The sequence below is a fragment of the Lycorma delicatula genome, chromosome 13 (assembly GCF_047948215.1).
Source record: "Lycorma delicatula isolate Av1 chromosome 13, ASM4794821v1, whole genome shotgun sequence".
In the NCBI taxonomy this organism is placed as follows: domain Eukaryota; kingdom Metazoa; phylum Arthropoda; class Insecta; order Hemiptera; family Fulgoridae; genus Lycorma; species Lycorma delicatula.
The window spans coordinates 4,354,490-4,369,452 of NC_134467.1; positions in this window are offsets into that span (position 1 = coordinate 4,354,490).

Consider the following 14,963-nt stretch of genomic DNA (forward strand, 5'->3'; position numbering starts at 1 on the left):
AATTTTATATAGTTTTTTTTTATTTCAGCTTTTAAGTTTTAAAGGCTGTCTGTGATATTAGTTTTATTTCACTGTTTTAATTTTTGTTTTTTAACCTAGTTTTTATTATATAATTTGTATTAGTTTTAAGTTTTATCTAATTTTGTTACTTTAGTTTTTAACCTATATGGTTTTTAGTTTTCTTTTAGTATTTTTTTTATCCGAGAATGGGCCCTTTACACCCGTCTCGGACTTTGTAAAATTCTATTTACTTTTGGTTTTATTTTAGATTTTATCTGTGATATTAGGTGTGTAAGTTTTATTCATCATTTATATTAGTTTTAATTTCTTTTATTTTTTTATTAAAAAAAAAATTCCGGGCGATGATAACACGCAGGCGTTTTTCGCCCTCAAAAAAAATTTGTTTTACATATTCCAAACGTATTCTCCTATAGCACCGCGTTTCAAAAGCTTCTATTCTTTTCTTCTCGGTTATTCCGATCGTCCATGTTTCACTTCCATATAAGTTACGCTCCAATCATATTTTCAAAAATCTTTTCTTGTCGTTTAAATTAATTTTTGATGTAAACAAATTACATCAAAATGGAATCCTGCTTCGTCCATCTTTAGTAATTGTACTTCCCAAATAACAAAACTCTTCTACCTCCATAATCTTTTTTCTTCCTATTATTACATTCAGTGGTTCATCTTCGTTATTTCTACTACATTTCATTACTGCCTTTCTTATTACGGCTTCTTTCTTGTGTTCTTCAATTATTACTGTTACTGTTTGGTTCCTATAAATGTTAGCAATCGTTCTCCTATCTCTGTATTTGAAACCTAATTTTTTTAAAATGCAGAACATTTAATTCCAATCTACATTATCGAATGCCTTTTCTAGGTCTATAAATGTCAAGTATGTCGGTTCGTTTTTCTTTACTCTTCCTTCTACTATTAATCTGAGCGCTAAAATTGCTTCCCTTGTCCCTATACTTTTCCTGAAACCAAATTGTCTTCTCCTAACACTTCTTCCACTCTCCTCTCAATTCTTCTGTACAGAATTCTAGTTAAGATTTTTGATGCACGGCTAGTTAAGCTAATTGTTCTGTTTTCTTCATATTTATCTGTTCCTGCTTTCTTTGGTATCATGACTATAACACTCTTTCAAGTTTGACAGAACTTCCCCTTTTTCATAAATATTACACACCAGTATGTATAATCTATGATTTGCTTCCTCACCTGCACTGTACAGTAATTCTACAGATATTCCGTCTATTCCAGGAGTCTTTCTGCCATTGAAATCTTTTAATGCTCTCTTAAATTCAGATTTTTTCGTCTTTCATCCTCATCGACTTCCTCTACACCATTTTCTAATTCATTTCCTCCATATAACTCTTCAATATATTCCACCCACCTATTGACTTGGCCTTTCATATTGTATATCGGTGTACCATCTTTGTTTAACACATTATTAAATTTTAATTTATGTACCCCAAAACTTTCCTGTATTATTACAAAAAAAAAGATTGTAACATTTAATAACTACTGTAGAGTGACTCATTTTTCTTGTTTATTGATAATAACCATGATGACTATAACAACACATGCCAAGTCTATTGACTTTTGAATGCGCATCATCCTTCTAAATAATTATTGTGATTTTTCTCTTCAAGAAAAATTGTTGTCATTGATCTGTGTCGTATTACATACACAGATACACATGAGAACTATTGTAGTATAAATATAAACATGTTTTACACCAAATTAATGTTCGATTTCAACAGTATGATAGTACAGAGGGTTTTAAATTTGGACGGTATAATAACATTATACAAAATGTATATTCAAAAAATTGTCATTTAAATGTTTTTTTAAAATTTCTGTACAAAAATCCCATGATCTTGTAACTTGGTTGCCCAAAGGAATTAAGCACGTATTAGGTCTCTTAAAAGAGATAGTAAGTGTCAACAAGTATTGCTTTGTCGAAGTGAAGGTTAATTCCAAGAATATGTATTAAATTTATCCCAATACCATCCAAAAGGATTTTTAATTTGAAAGTTGTTTAAAAAAACTTACAGATTGTTGGCATGCAGATATAAGAAATATGACGAGTGAAAAATCACATACAATCAGACAGCATAAAATTATTTTATTCTGTCTTAAATAAACGAGTAGAATTTTTGCTTTTGCATAACTAAATGCTAATTCTCTAATAACATCATATCAGTAGATTAGCTTGCTACCTGTACTTTAAAAGGTTTTCAAAGAAATTTGTACAAAAGATTGAAACCTTTTTACAACAAAACATTTGCCTACCGGTTGTTCGGCTTTCAAACAGATCATAGTACCATCAAACAGATTCATCAAATTTTCCCTAATATTCAGACAAAAAGTCTGCTCTGCTTGTTCTTCTTGATATCTGCCAAATCTTAAGAAGTGTAACATGCTGGTCTTTTTAAAATTAATCGACATCTACATTATCAGTTTTTTAACATTTTCAGTTCTTTTTTAAGTAATAGATATTTCAAGATTACATTCGAGACTGAATTATCTCTAATATTTTCTGTAACTGTAGGCACTGCTCAAGGAAGTGGTGTATTCTACATGCACTTCCAATATGCTTGTTCACACAACACTACAATAGCATATTTTAAGCGATTTGCTTGTAGTGTGTAAAAGTAATTCACAAGTTCACACACAGCACCTTCAAGAAGAGTTAAACAACATTGAAGCGTGGCAGAAGTTGTGACAAATAAAGTCTAATGAAAATTAAAAGTACACATTTTAGTTATGCATTTTCAAAGCAGCAACTAAAGTGTTCACCAAAGCATTTTAGTGAATACCAAAATGCTTTGGTATTTACCTTGACAAAAGGCTCACATTTGGAAAAAAAGGAACAACTGAATACTACTAAATTTTGTCAAATGTACTGGATTCTAAATTGAAACTCAAAATTATCTCTGAACAAGATTATTATTTACAAAGCCATCGAAAATTTGATCTGGACTTACGGCAGAAATATTAACAGAATCTAATATAATTATATTATGTATACAATACAAAGTTTTACACATCATCACATTACAATAAACCACCTAAAATGTCATTGGCACCGATGAGAAACAGCTGTGAGGTAAATTTTATTTCCTTACAACTTTGTACATTACGAATAACAATGTACATGATTCAAGATACCTATAGTTACAGAAGAAATCTCAATTTGTTAACCAAAACTCAACAGTCATCCAAATGTTCTGGCAGTTAATCTTTGACATTTATATCCAATTGACCTTTTTTTAAAATTCAAGATCTTTAAGAAGTAAATCCTTTTATGAGAAGTATGATGTAAATAAGAGTTAACTTTTGCCGTTGAGGTTTCTCCTTCAAGACAGTTGTAAACATTTATTCACCTCATTTATTCATTGTCCTGGACAAACAGATTATAGGTATCTACTTGCATTAAAAAAAAAAAGTTTATACAGTTGTTATTTATTTCAACCACATTCTAAAATATGTTAATACGATTTAAAAAAATAAACCACCTATAATGTCATTTGGAACCAATGAGAAACAGCTGTGAGGTAGACTTATTTCCTTACTCAGTTACTGTCATGTCATAACTGCTTCATGTCGTATTTGTACCAGCGAGTACGATTTGTTCTCGTATCGTGGTGTCCTTGATGATGTCAAGCAGATGATCTTTGTGTGTGTTAATTAGACAAATCCTAGGTGTTGTTGAGGGTTAGTCTAGTGGTGAACGTGTCTTCCCAAATCAGCTGATTTGGAAGTCGAGAGTTCCAGCGTTCAAGTCCTAGTAAAGGCAGTTACTTTTAAACAGATTTGAATACTAGATCAAAGATACAGGTGTTCTTTGGTGGTTGGGTTTCAATTAACCATGCATCTCAGATATGTCTACCTGAGACTGTACAAGACTACACTTCATTTACACTCATACATATCATCCTCAGAAATAATACCTGATGATTCCTGCAGGCTAAACAGGAATATGAAAAGAAAAGGTGTTTCAGTGGTGTTATTTGTAATTTTGGTAATGTAAAGTGTTAGATTACGTAAAATGGGCGTTTCTTAAGAATCATACGAGTGGGTGTAATTTACTTTTGTGAATTAATTAGTAAATGAGTAATCACGTCTTCAGTGAAGTGTACTTCAACTGTTATAGTGTTTTTACGTTACTGTCAGTTTTGTAGTGTACAGCTGTGACAATATTCTAAACAGGTATTGCCAATTGGAATATTTTCTAAGTCTAAGGTGAGCTATAAGGGGAAATTCCTTCTTTTTATTTTCAGTTATCTCTGGACCCCCTGACTTCCCCCAAATCATATCCCAGATTTAGGTTTATACATTTTCCAACCCCCCTGCCACCCCAAATAGTGAAAGTGGGTATTCAAATTGTCAGATTTTTTTGTGTAGTCAGTTTCTGAACTCGGTTTGTTAAAAAGAATTTTTTGTAAAAATTTATAAACATTTAAAGTTTATGGAGCCACAGAATTCATTTCTAGCTGCTACGACAAAGCGTTCTTCAGTGATGTCTAGGAAGGCGTCTGATGACAAAAAAGAATAAGTCCAACCAATGGATGTTGCCTCTGGCAGTAAGGATACAGAGACGGTGGTCACTGGTATAGATGTTAAAGGGAAATCGACTGAGGTAAATGGTGTTAAGGCAGCTGACAAGCAACAGGCAAGTGTGTCCGTTGTAATGGATATAGTTAAGTCGACTCCTGGACAGGAAGACGGTAGAGGATGGTTAGTGGTAGAAAGAGACGGTCAGGCTACATGTTAGCACTCGAACAGAGCGGATGTGTTGTTTCTTTGCTCCATGTTTTTTAGAATTTTTATTGGTTTTTCAGTTTGGACTATTGCAACTGTTGGTGAATATATTATTAGTTCATGTGTTTTAATGAAAACTGTGATTAAAGGATAATAGACTACTTTTTTATAATGTTTTTTCTAACGTTGTCCTTATTGCCATAGGCATTAAGGACTACATTTGAGTGGCTGTTTTGTTTTCAAGATTCGACAAGTAACCAAATACAGTAAACAAGGACTTAGGAAATTTTCTTCAATGTTCGTGGTCAGCATGTAAATTTTTTCTTAGTCCAGAGACAGGAATATAAAACAGAACGGTTTTTTCTCAATAGATCTCTTCCTGTACTGCCTACCCCCAAACCCCCTGGGATCTATCCGTCCCAGGTCCTTCCCGATCCCCCTTCCTTTACCCATTTTTTTTACTTTATTTTTGGGGGATACATTTTCAGACCTCCCCCCAAATTTTTGGCTTCATAAATTTTATCTACCCCCTCAAAAAAACCTGTTCCCCCTTTTTTCCCGAGCCCCGAAATCCAGCAGCAATAACCAAAAAACATAATGGATGAAGAGGACGAGTCCTCTTCTGTATCGACCGGCTCGTCAGCATCCAAACCAGCTAGATCTGACAAAGGACAGAAGAGAGTTAAAAAATCATCAACGGATTAAGAGGATCCACCATGAGGAAACCTGAAAACCTTGACCAACAGACTGGGGCTTGCCCTGTAGATTTTCAGACAGAACCACGGTATTGGATTTCATGATTTTATCAACACGCACGAAAAAGAACTGCAAGCTATTCTCAGCGGTCTCTAGGAACTGCTTGACTTTACTACACCCACTAAACGAACTACACAGGGGACACAGACTGAAGAGCCACACATGTTCAATAAGCGTAACATCCTGGATGAAAAACTGACTGATGCTGAACTAATCAGGTTAGCAAAAAAAACGCTGGCCAACAGATCTATCTGGACACGTGCAACTGCTGGCCAATGCAGGTTTGGCAGAGGTTGATGTCTGCACATTCAGAACTCTTGAACGTCGGCGGAGCTTGGTAAATGTGGGTGCACAGCCCTCAGACATTAGGCAAGGGGATATTATTGAAGAAGCTATCATCATGGGCAGGAAAGCTGATAAATCCTTTAAAGGAAAATATCAGATTTTCTATGACCTGGAGGAAGGAGAAGAAAATACAGTATGCAGCATCTTAGGGACGATCAGGAAGGTGGTGGAGGATTCCTCGTCACCGAGTTTTGTTTTACCAGAAGGAAAAATCTGTATGGCAATAAAATGCATGTTAATATATACGCTGAGAGGGAGAATTGGTAAAATAAAAATGGTGTTTGCCGTTGCAGACAATGGCAAAAGCTCAAAGTGGACCTGTTCAGAGCGTCAGGTTGACGATGCCAGCAGTTTCTGACAGTAGCAGGCTAATAGTAAGATTCGCGGGAAGATCATACACTGACCTTCTTCGCACTGTAAAACAATGTGTTACAAGAGAAGAGTGTGGAGATGTCCTGGCATTACGTAAGGGTGCTGATGAGCTTATGCATTCGGGTCAAGGGTCATACGAATGCAGAGGGTTTAAAAAACGTACTCAGAGACAGAGCCGCAGACCTACAGATTGATTTAAAACAAGAGGCAGTCGCAGGACTGTGGTCCAGCTCAAAGACTTGGACTGCTACACAACTGAGAATGAAATAAGAAATGTGGTGGCTCAAGTCATCGGTGATAAGGATGAATTTAAAATATCATTGATAAGACCCGCTTACAGTAGTATGCAAAATGCGTCACTTATCACAACACACAGAGCGGCAATGAAATTTATACAGGTGAGAATTTGTATACAATGGGTATTTTATAGAGTTCAGATAAGAATCCGATACTCATTACTTTAGGTGCTGGGAGATGGGTCACTCCTCCTCTCAATGTTACAGGCCTGATCGCACCTAACTGCGGCGGACAAGGGCAGAAAAGAGACTGTACAGAGTCTTCAAGGTGCCTGAAATGTAATAAGGCTGGCATCAGACTGACAGCGGGATCTGTAAGAAAACCGACTGATGAAACTGATGCAAGTCAATGCAAACCATAGGGCCTTTGCGCACGGCGTGATTTGGAGAATGACCATTGAGGAAAACATTGCCTTTCTAGCGGTTTCGAAACCTAATATGAGGAGGGTGACTGCCTACAATTGGGAGGCTGGATGCAGCTATTCTGAACATATCTGGTCGGTATGCACAGATAGGTGTTTCTAGACATAATGGATTTGTTGCTGTGGAGTTGACTGAACATATATACTAATATCTGCATACATCTCCCCCAACTCGGGGATGGCAATGTTTTCTGAATTTACAGAAGAACTTGAAGAATTTATAAGAGGACATCGCAAACCCATTGTATTAATGGGCAATCTGAATTCTGAATGTTGTCAGCTGGATGATAGGATCTCGACAAGATGCGGATATGTCATGCCCAGCATGTTTGCAGCAGTTTACAACAAGGATTGTGTCCCCCACATACATTGGACGGGGTGATGGCTCAATCGTTGACATAATGGTGGCAACAGAAAGCATAATTCCAACTGACTGGCGTGTGCGACAGGAGGAACTTGCTACTAATCACAAAGCCATCTCATTTTCTGTGGCTTGCACACAGCCCGGATATACCAGAACCCCATGCTGGAAGCCAATGGATTACGAAGCCAGAAACGTGGCAGATGAGGTCTCGCAAATGTTCGACGAAAATATACAAATAACCCCAGAACGTCTTTCTGAATACTTGCAAAACGCCTGCAGACATGCAGGACAGCAGGACGGACCACGTAGATGCTGGGTATACTGGTGGTCCCCAGCAATTGCAGAAATAAGAGCATCAGTGAGCATTTTTCTCCTCAATACACTCGTATTGAGGAGAAAAATGCAGCGGGACACGTGTAGAACTGGTTGAATGAATGAGGGAAAGAGAAAAGAATACAGTCGAGCAAGAAAGCCATTAACTGATGCGATCAGAGAAGCTAAGATAAATGCATGAGAGACGTTCATTGCTGATCTTGATGCTGACTCTTGGGGGGGAGCCTACAAGGCTGTGATGGACTGATTTGGTAGACATGTCCCACCTCCTCTTCCTGGTGAAATGATGAGATGAAACAATAATTTCAAGCTGTAGAGACCGAATGGAGGGAGATAGTAGTAGTGCTTGATGAGCTTAAATCTACGGTAACCACCTTATATCCCAACAAGTGTCTGCAAGTGCCTGACTCGGTTCCAGGCAGCCCATTACTGCCTTTGAAAATTTGCCACCATAGGCTACAGCCTAGCTAGCATATTTAGAAATCCACCACTGCTCAAACCCCCATTGTTACAACACTAAAAATTTTAAATAGAAAGAGTAAGGTTGCACATCATATTTAAATGATGTCGATATAAAAAATTTCAAAATATTAAACAGACAGGTTGACAAATATTTGCAGGCACTTATAAATAAAAAATTCAAAACCAACCTCAGATTCAAACCCCCAAACCTGTAGACACACATTAGTACCACTTTCAGTATGCAGGTTGAAAAGATTCGATTTAATGTTTATCATAACTATTACAAGATAAATAATAAACTTGCATCCAGTCCGCACTGTAATACAATTGATTTGCTTTTATGGAAAGAAATGGTATACGATTAAAATAAAGAAAAAACCTGTTTTCTGTGTAACTTTGTTTATTAGATTAAAAAATAAATAATTTCTAATGTACATTTGAAATTAATCAATTTGCTTAAATATTTAAGTTGATGTTATAGTACATAATTCTGAAGTTGTTTACATTAAGAACAAAATGTTATTTATTTATACCACATAAAAATCACAATTTATGTATTATAAACATACTTCACAAAGAATACTTAAAAAAAAAAATTAAATACATATTTTTAAATATAAGTCATATAAACTTATGGTACAAAAATTTTAGCATATTATTCTGAAAAATTTTTAAACTGCAGAAACCTAAAGAATAGCGCAACTGTTACAACCAGTAACTAAACTGGTAAACTCAAGTCCCCCGAATAAACAAGAAATAAAGAATATATAATCAGATCTATAAAAAAAAATAGCGCATCTGGGTGAAATCCCAATAACTGTGCAATTTTTTTAAATTATGATGATTAGCTAATTAATATATGATCTATCAGAAAAATTATTTGAAAACATCTGGAAGACAGGAAAAATCCCACAAGAATGGCAGTCTGCCCTAATTCATCCTCTAAACAAAAAAGGAAGCAAAATGGAAGTTAATAATCGCATAGAAATTTCTGTTCTTTCAGTAACCTTACAAAAGTTACAAACCTTAAAAAATCTTACAAAAGTTGTAAAGAATAGAATAGAAGAGCACATAATAAAAAATCTGTAGGATACAACAACAGGGTGGTTTAGAATGGGAAAATGTTTGTGTAAAATTAATAATCCGAGATAGAATGGTGAAATACAAGGATTATGTAATAATAAACTTTTTAACTGAAGAGACTATTTCCAATGCTTTTTCATAAATTAAATTTATTTGGCATTATCGAAACCAATAAAAAAAAAATCTGATGTGGACACCAAATGACTTCCCTGTAGGCTTATTACATATATACTTTTTTGCTAAACTTCATTTGAAAGTGAGATACAATCCTCCAATTTTTTAATAAAGTGGACAGTTACATAACTTTTAAAACTGGAGGACGCATACACAAATTGAGATCAGAAGAATTACATCAAACCAAAGACCAATTAAATGATCGGCAACAAAATGAAATTTTGATGAACTCCGAGTTAGGGACAATATCAAAGGAGTAATGAATTTAAAGATAAGAATTTTTGCATTTTATTAAACATTGGGCATGTACGCCTCAGTGAATATGTTGTTCTTGTGAGGGTCTACTTTTCAGTCACTCTGTAGTTAACTTTAATGTAGATAAAATTAAACAGAAATTAAAATAGAAAATCCAAAAATAACAAGATTCTAAATTATAATTTTCAATTAATATTAAATCAGATGTTTCACAAACTCTATTACATATATACATATGTAGTAATACCTATTAAATTACACACACATTTTTAAAAGTACATAAAATTTTATTTCACTAATGACTTCTGATTTTTTTTATTGTTATTACTGAATAATTATTTATTGCAAAAAAATTTCAACATCCTATGGCTAATTGTTTTTGAGTAATGCGAGATACATACATATGTAGAGACATCATGCCGAAACTACAAAATGGGTACAGGGATGGTCAAAATGGATATTTCTGTTGAAATCTGAAAACCAAACTTTTCGCAATCACAATACTTCCTTTATTTCGTACAAAGAAGTAAAACAGACATAAGGTAACAAGACTGTTGATTCTGATCCCCTTTAATTGTGTTCATTGTAATCATAATGGAATGGAAGAAAACATTGAAAACTAAATGTGGTAGAAAAAAAGGTTTAGGTTGCAAAAAAGATAATTTAGGAAGATACTGTTTTGCCTTTATGTAAGATCAGGCAATGATTACAGACAATATTGAAGTAGCAAAAATTAAAATAGAAACATTAAAAGTCATCACAGGAAAAACACGATTATCTATTTCCTACAACTATTCGGATTATCTATTTCCTATCAATTCATCCGTCAAAAAAAAAGAATAATAAAATCATATATACAAATCTATTAAAATATATTGAATATATCAGAATATCCCGGTGGCAACAGAGTATTTTTTTTATTTTAAAGATAATTTAATCTTAATTTTTTAGGGAGGTTTTTACCTTGGGCAAAAAAAAGACAAGCAAGCAGTAATCAACCGACAGGAATTTCTATCAACCATCAGTAGTTACAAATAACGTATAGTAATTTAAACTGTCTGTTCTAAAACCAAACATGGTGTTGGATGCCCCATATATGTAAATGGAAGAGTCCATTAATGGAAACTGCCAAACATGGTTAGTGTTTAAACGGCAGAAGTTATTGCCATACAGCAATCTGTTCGCTACTCTGAACATTTCTGCAAAGAGATGGTGCTTATATGTTCCGTTTCGTTAAGTGCACTTACTGCAATTCGGAACAAGAACATTAACCCACCTGAGTTGGTCTAGTGGTGAACACATCTTCCTATATCAGCTGGTTTGGTAGTAGAGGGTTCCAGCGTTCAAGTCCTAGTAAAGTCGTTATTTTTACACGGACTTGTATATTAGATCGTGGATACCAGTGTTCTTTGGTGGTTGGGTTTCAATTAACCATGCATCTCAGATATGGTCTACCTGAGACTGTACAAGACTACACTTCATTTACACACATACATATCATCCTCAGAAATAATACCTGATGATGATTCCTGTAGGCTAAACAGGAATAAGAAAAGAAAAGGTGTTGTTGGATAGCCTATGGTATAGCAGTTCATTAAATGGTACTCCCAGAAGTGAAAGTTGTTTTAGTGGTGTTATTTGTAATTTTGGTAATGTAAAGTGTTAAATTACGTAAAATGAGTGTTTCTTAAGAATCATACGAGTGGGTGTAATTTACTTTTGTGAATTAATGAGTAAATGAGTAATCACGTCTTCAGTGAAGTGTACTTCAACTGTTATAATGTTTTTACATTAGATTGGCCAGTTAGATTCGGCAGGATTGTTACTATCAGTTTTGTAGTGTACAGCTGTGGCAATATTCTAAACAGGTATTGCCAATTGGAATATTTTCTAAGTCTAAGGTGAGCTATAAGGGGAAATTCCTTCTTTTTATTTTCAGTTATCTCCGGACCCCCTGACTTCCCCCAAATCATATCCCAGATTTAGGTTTATACATTTTCCGACCCCCCTGCCACCCCAAATAGTGAAAGTGGGTACTCAAATTGTCAGATTTTTTTGTGTAGTCAGTTTCTGAACTCTGTTTGTTAAAAATAATTTTTTGTAAAAATATATAAACATTTAAAGTTTATGGAGCCACAGAATTCATTTCTAGCTGCTACGACAAAGCGTTCTTCAGTGATGTTTAGGAAGGCGTCTGATGACAAAAAAGAATAAGTCCAACTAATGGATGTTGCCTCTGGCAGTAAGGATACAGAGACGGTGGTCACTGGTATAGATGTTAAAGGGAAATCGACTGAGGTAAATGGTGTTAAGGCAGCTGACAAGCAACAGGCAAGTGTGTCTGTTGAAATGGATATAGTTAAGTCGACTCCTGGACAGGAAGACGGTAGAGAATGGTTAGTGGTAGAAAGGAGACGGTCAGGCTACATGTTAGCACTCGAACAGAGTGGATGTGTTGTTTCTTTGCTCCATGTTTTTTTAGAATTTTTATTGGTTTTTCAGTTTGGACTATGGCAACTGTTGGTGAATATATTATTAGTTCATGTGTTTTAATGAAAACTGTGATTAAAGGATAATAGACTACTTTTTTATAATGTTTTTTCTAACGTTGTCCTTATTGCCATAGGCATTAAGGACTACATTTGAGTGGCTGTTTTGTTTTCAAGATTCGACAAGTAACCAAATACAGTAAACAAGGACTTAGGAAATTTTCTTCAATGTTCGTGGTCAGCATGTAAATTTTTTCTTAGTCCAGAGACAGGAATATAAAACGGAACGGTTTTTTCTCAATAGATCTCTTCCTGTACTGCCTACCCCCAAACCCCCTGGGATCTATCTGTCCCAGGTCCTTCCCGATCCCCCTTCCTTTACCCATTTTTTTTACTTTATTTTTGGGGGATACATTTTCAGACCTCCCCCCAAATTTTTGGCTTCATAAATTTTATCTACCCCCTCAAAAAAACCTGTTCCCCCTTTTTTCCCGAGCCCCGAAATCCAGCAGCAATAACCAAAAAACATAATGGATGAAGAGGACGAGTCCTCTTCTGTATCGACCGGCTCGTCAGCATCCAAACCAGCTAGATCTGACAAAGGACAGAAGAGAGTTAAAAAATCATCAACGGATTAAGAGGATCCACCATGAGGAAACCTGAAAACCTTGACCAACAGACTGGGGCTTGCCCTGTAGATTTTCAGACAGAACCACGGTATTGGATTTCATGATTTTATCAACACGCACGAAAAAGAACTGCAAGCTATTTTCAGCGGTCTCTAGGAACTGCTTGACTTTACTACACCCACTAAATGAACTACACAGGGGACACAGACTGAAGAGCCACACATGTTCAATAAGCGTAACATCCTGGATGAAAAACTGACTGATGCTGAACTAATCAGGTTAGCAAAAAAAACGCTGGCCAACAGATCTATCTGGACACGTGCAACTGCTGGCCAATGCAGGTTCGGCAGAGGTTGATGTCTGCACATTCAGAACTCTTGAACGTCGGCGGGGCTTGGTAAATGTGGGTGCACAGCCCTCAGACATTAGGCAAGGGGATATTATTGAAGAAGCTATCATCATGGGCAGGAAAGCTGATAAATCCTTTAAAGGAAAATATCAGATTTTCTATGACCTGGAGGAAGGAGAAGAAAATACAGTATGCAGCATCTTAGGGACGATCAGGAAGGTGGTGGAGGATTCCTCGTCACCGAGTTTTGTTTTACCAGAAGGAAAAATCTGTATGGCAATAAAATGCATGTTAATATATACGCTGAGAGGGAGAATTGGTAAAATAAAAATGGTGTTTGCCGTTGCAGACAATGGCAAAAGCTCAAAGTGGACCTGTTCAGAGCGTCAGGTTGACGATGCCAGCAGTTTCTGACAGTAGCAGGCTAATAGTAAGATTCGCGGGAAGATCATACACTGACCTTCTTCGCACTGTAAAACAATGTGTTACAAGAGAAGAGTGTGGAGATGTCCTGGCATTACGTAAGGGTGCTGATGAGCTTATGCATTCGGGTCAAGGGTCATACGAATGCAGAGGGTTTAAAAAACGTACTCAGAGACAGAGCCGCAGACCTACAGATTGATTTAAAACAAGAGGCAGTCGCAGGACTGTGGTCCAGCTCAAAGACTTGGACTGCTACACAACTGAGAATGAAATAAGAAATGTGGTGGCTCAAGTCATCGGTGATAAGGATGAATTTAAAATATCATTGATAAGACCCGCTTACAGTAGTATGCAAAATGCGTCACTTATCACAACACACAGAGCGGCAATGAAATTTATACAGGCGAGAATTTGTATACAATGGGTATTTTATAGAGTTCAGATAAGAATCCGATACTCACTACTTTAGGTGCTGGGAGATGGGTCACTCCTCCTCTCAATGTTACAGGCCTGATCGCACCTAACTGCGGCGGACAAGGGCAGAAAAGAGACTGTACGGAGTCTTCAAGGTGCCTGAAATGTAATAAGGCTGGCATCAGACTGACAGCGGGATCTGTAAGAAGACCGACTGATGAAACTGATGCAAGTCAATGCAAACCATAGGGCCTTTGCGCACGGCGTGATTTGGAGAATGACCATTGAGGAAAACATTGCCTTTCTAGCGGTTTCGAAACCTAATATGAGGAGGGTGACTGCCTACAATTGGGAGGCTGGATGCAGCTATTCTGAACATATCTGGTCGGTATGCACAGATAGGTGTTTCTAGACATAATGGATTTGTTGCTGTGGAGTTGACTGAACATATATACTAATATCTGCATACATCTCCCCCAACTCGGGGATGGCAATGTTTTCTGAATTTACAGAAGAACTTGAAGAATTTATAAGAGGACATCGCAAACCCATTGTATTAATGGGCAATCTGAATTCTGAATGTTGTCAGCTGGATGATAGGATCTCGACAAGATGCGGATATGTCATGCCCAGCATGTTTGCAGCAGTTTACAACAAGGATTGTGTCCCCCACATACATTGGACGGGGTGATGGCTCAATCGTTGACATAATGGTGGCAACAGAAAGCATAATTCCAACTGACTGGCGTGTGCGACAGGAGGAACTTGCTACTAATCACAAAGCCATCTCATTTTCTGTGGCTTGCACACAGCCCGGATATACCAGAACCCCATGCTGGAAGCCAATGGATTACGAAGCCAGAAACGTGGCAGATGAGGTCTCGCAAATGTTCGACGAAAATATACAAATAACCCCAGAACGTCTTTCTGAATACTTGCAAAACGCCTGCAGACATGCAGGACAGCAGGACGGACCACGTAGATGCTGGGTATACTGGTGGTCCCCAGCAATTGCAGAAATAAGAGCATC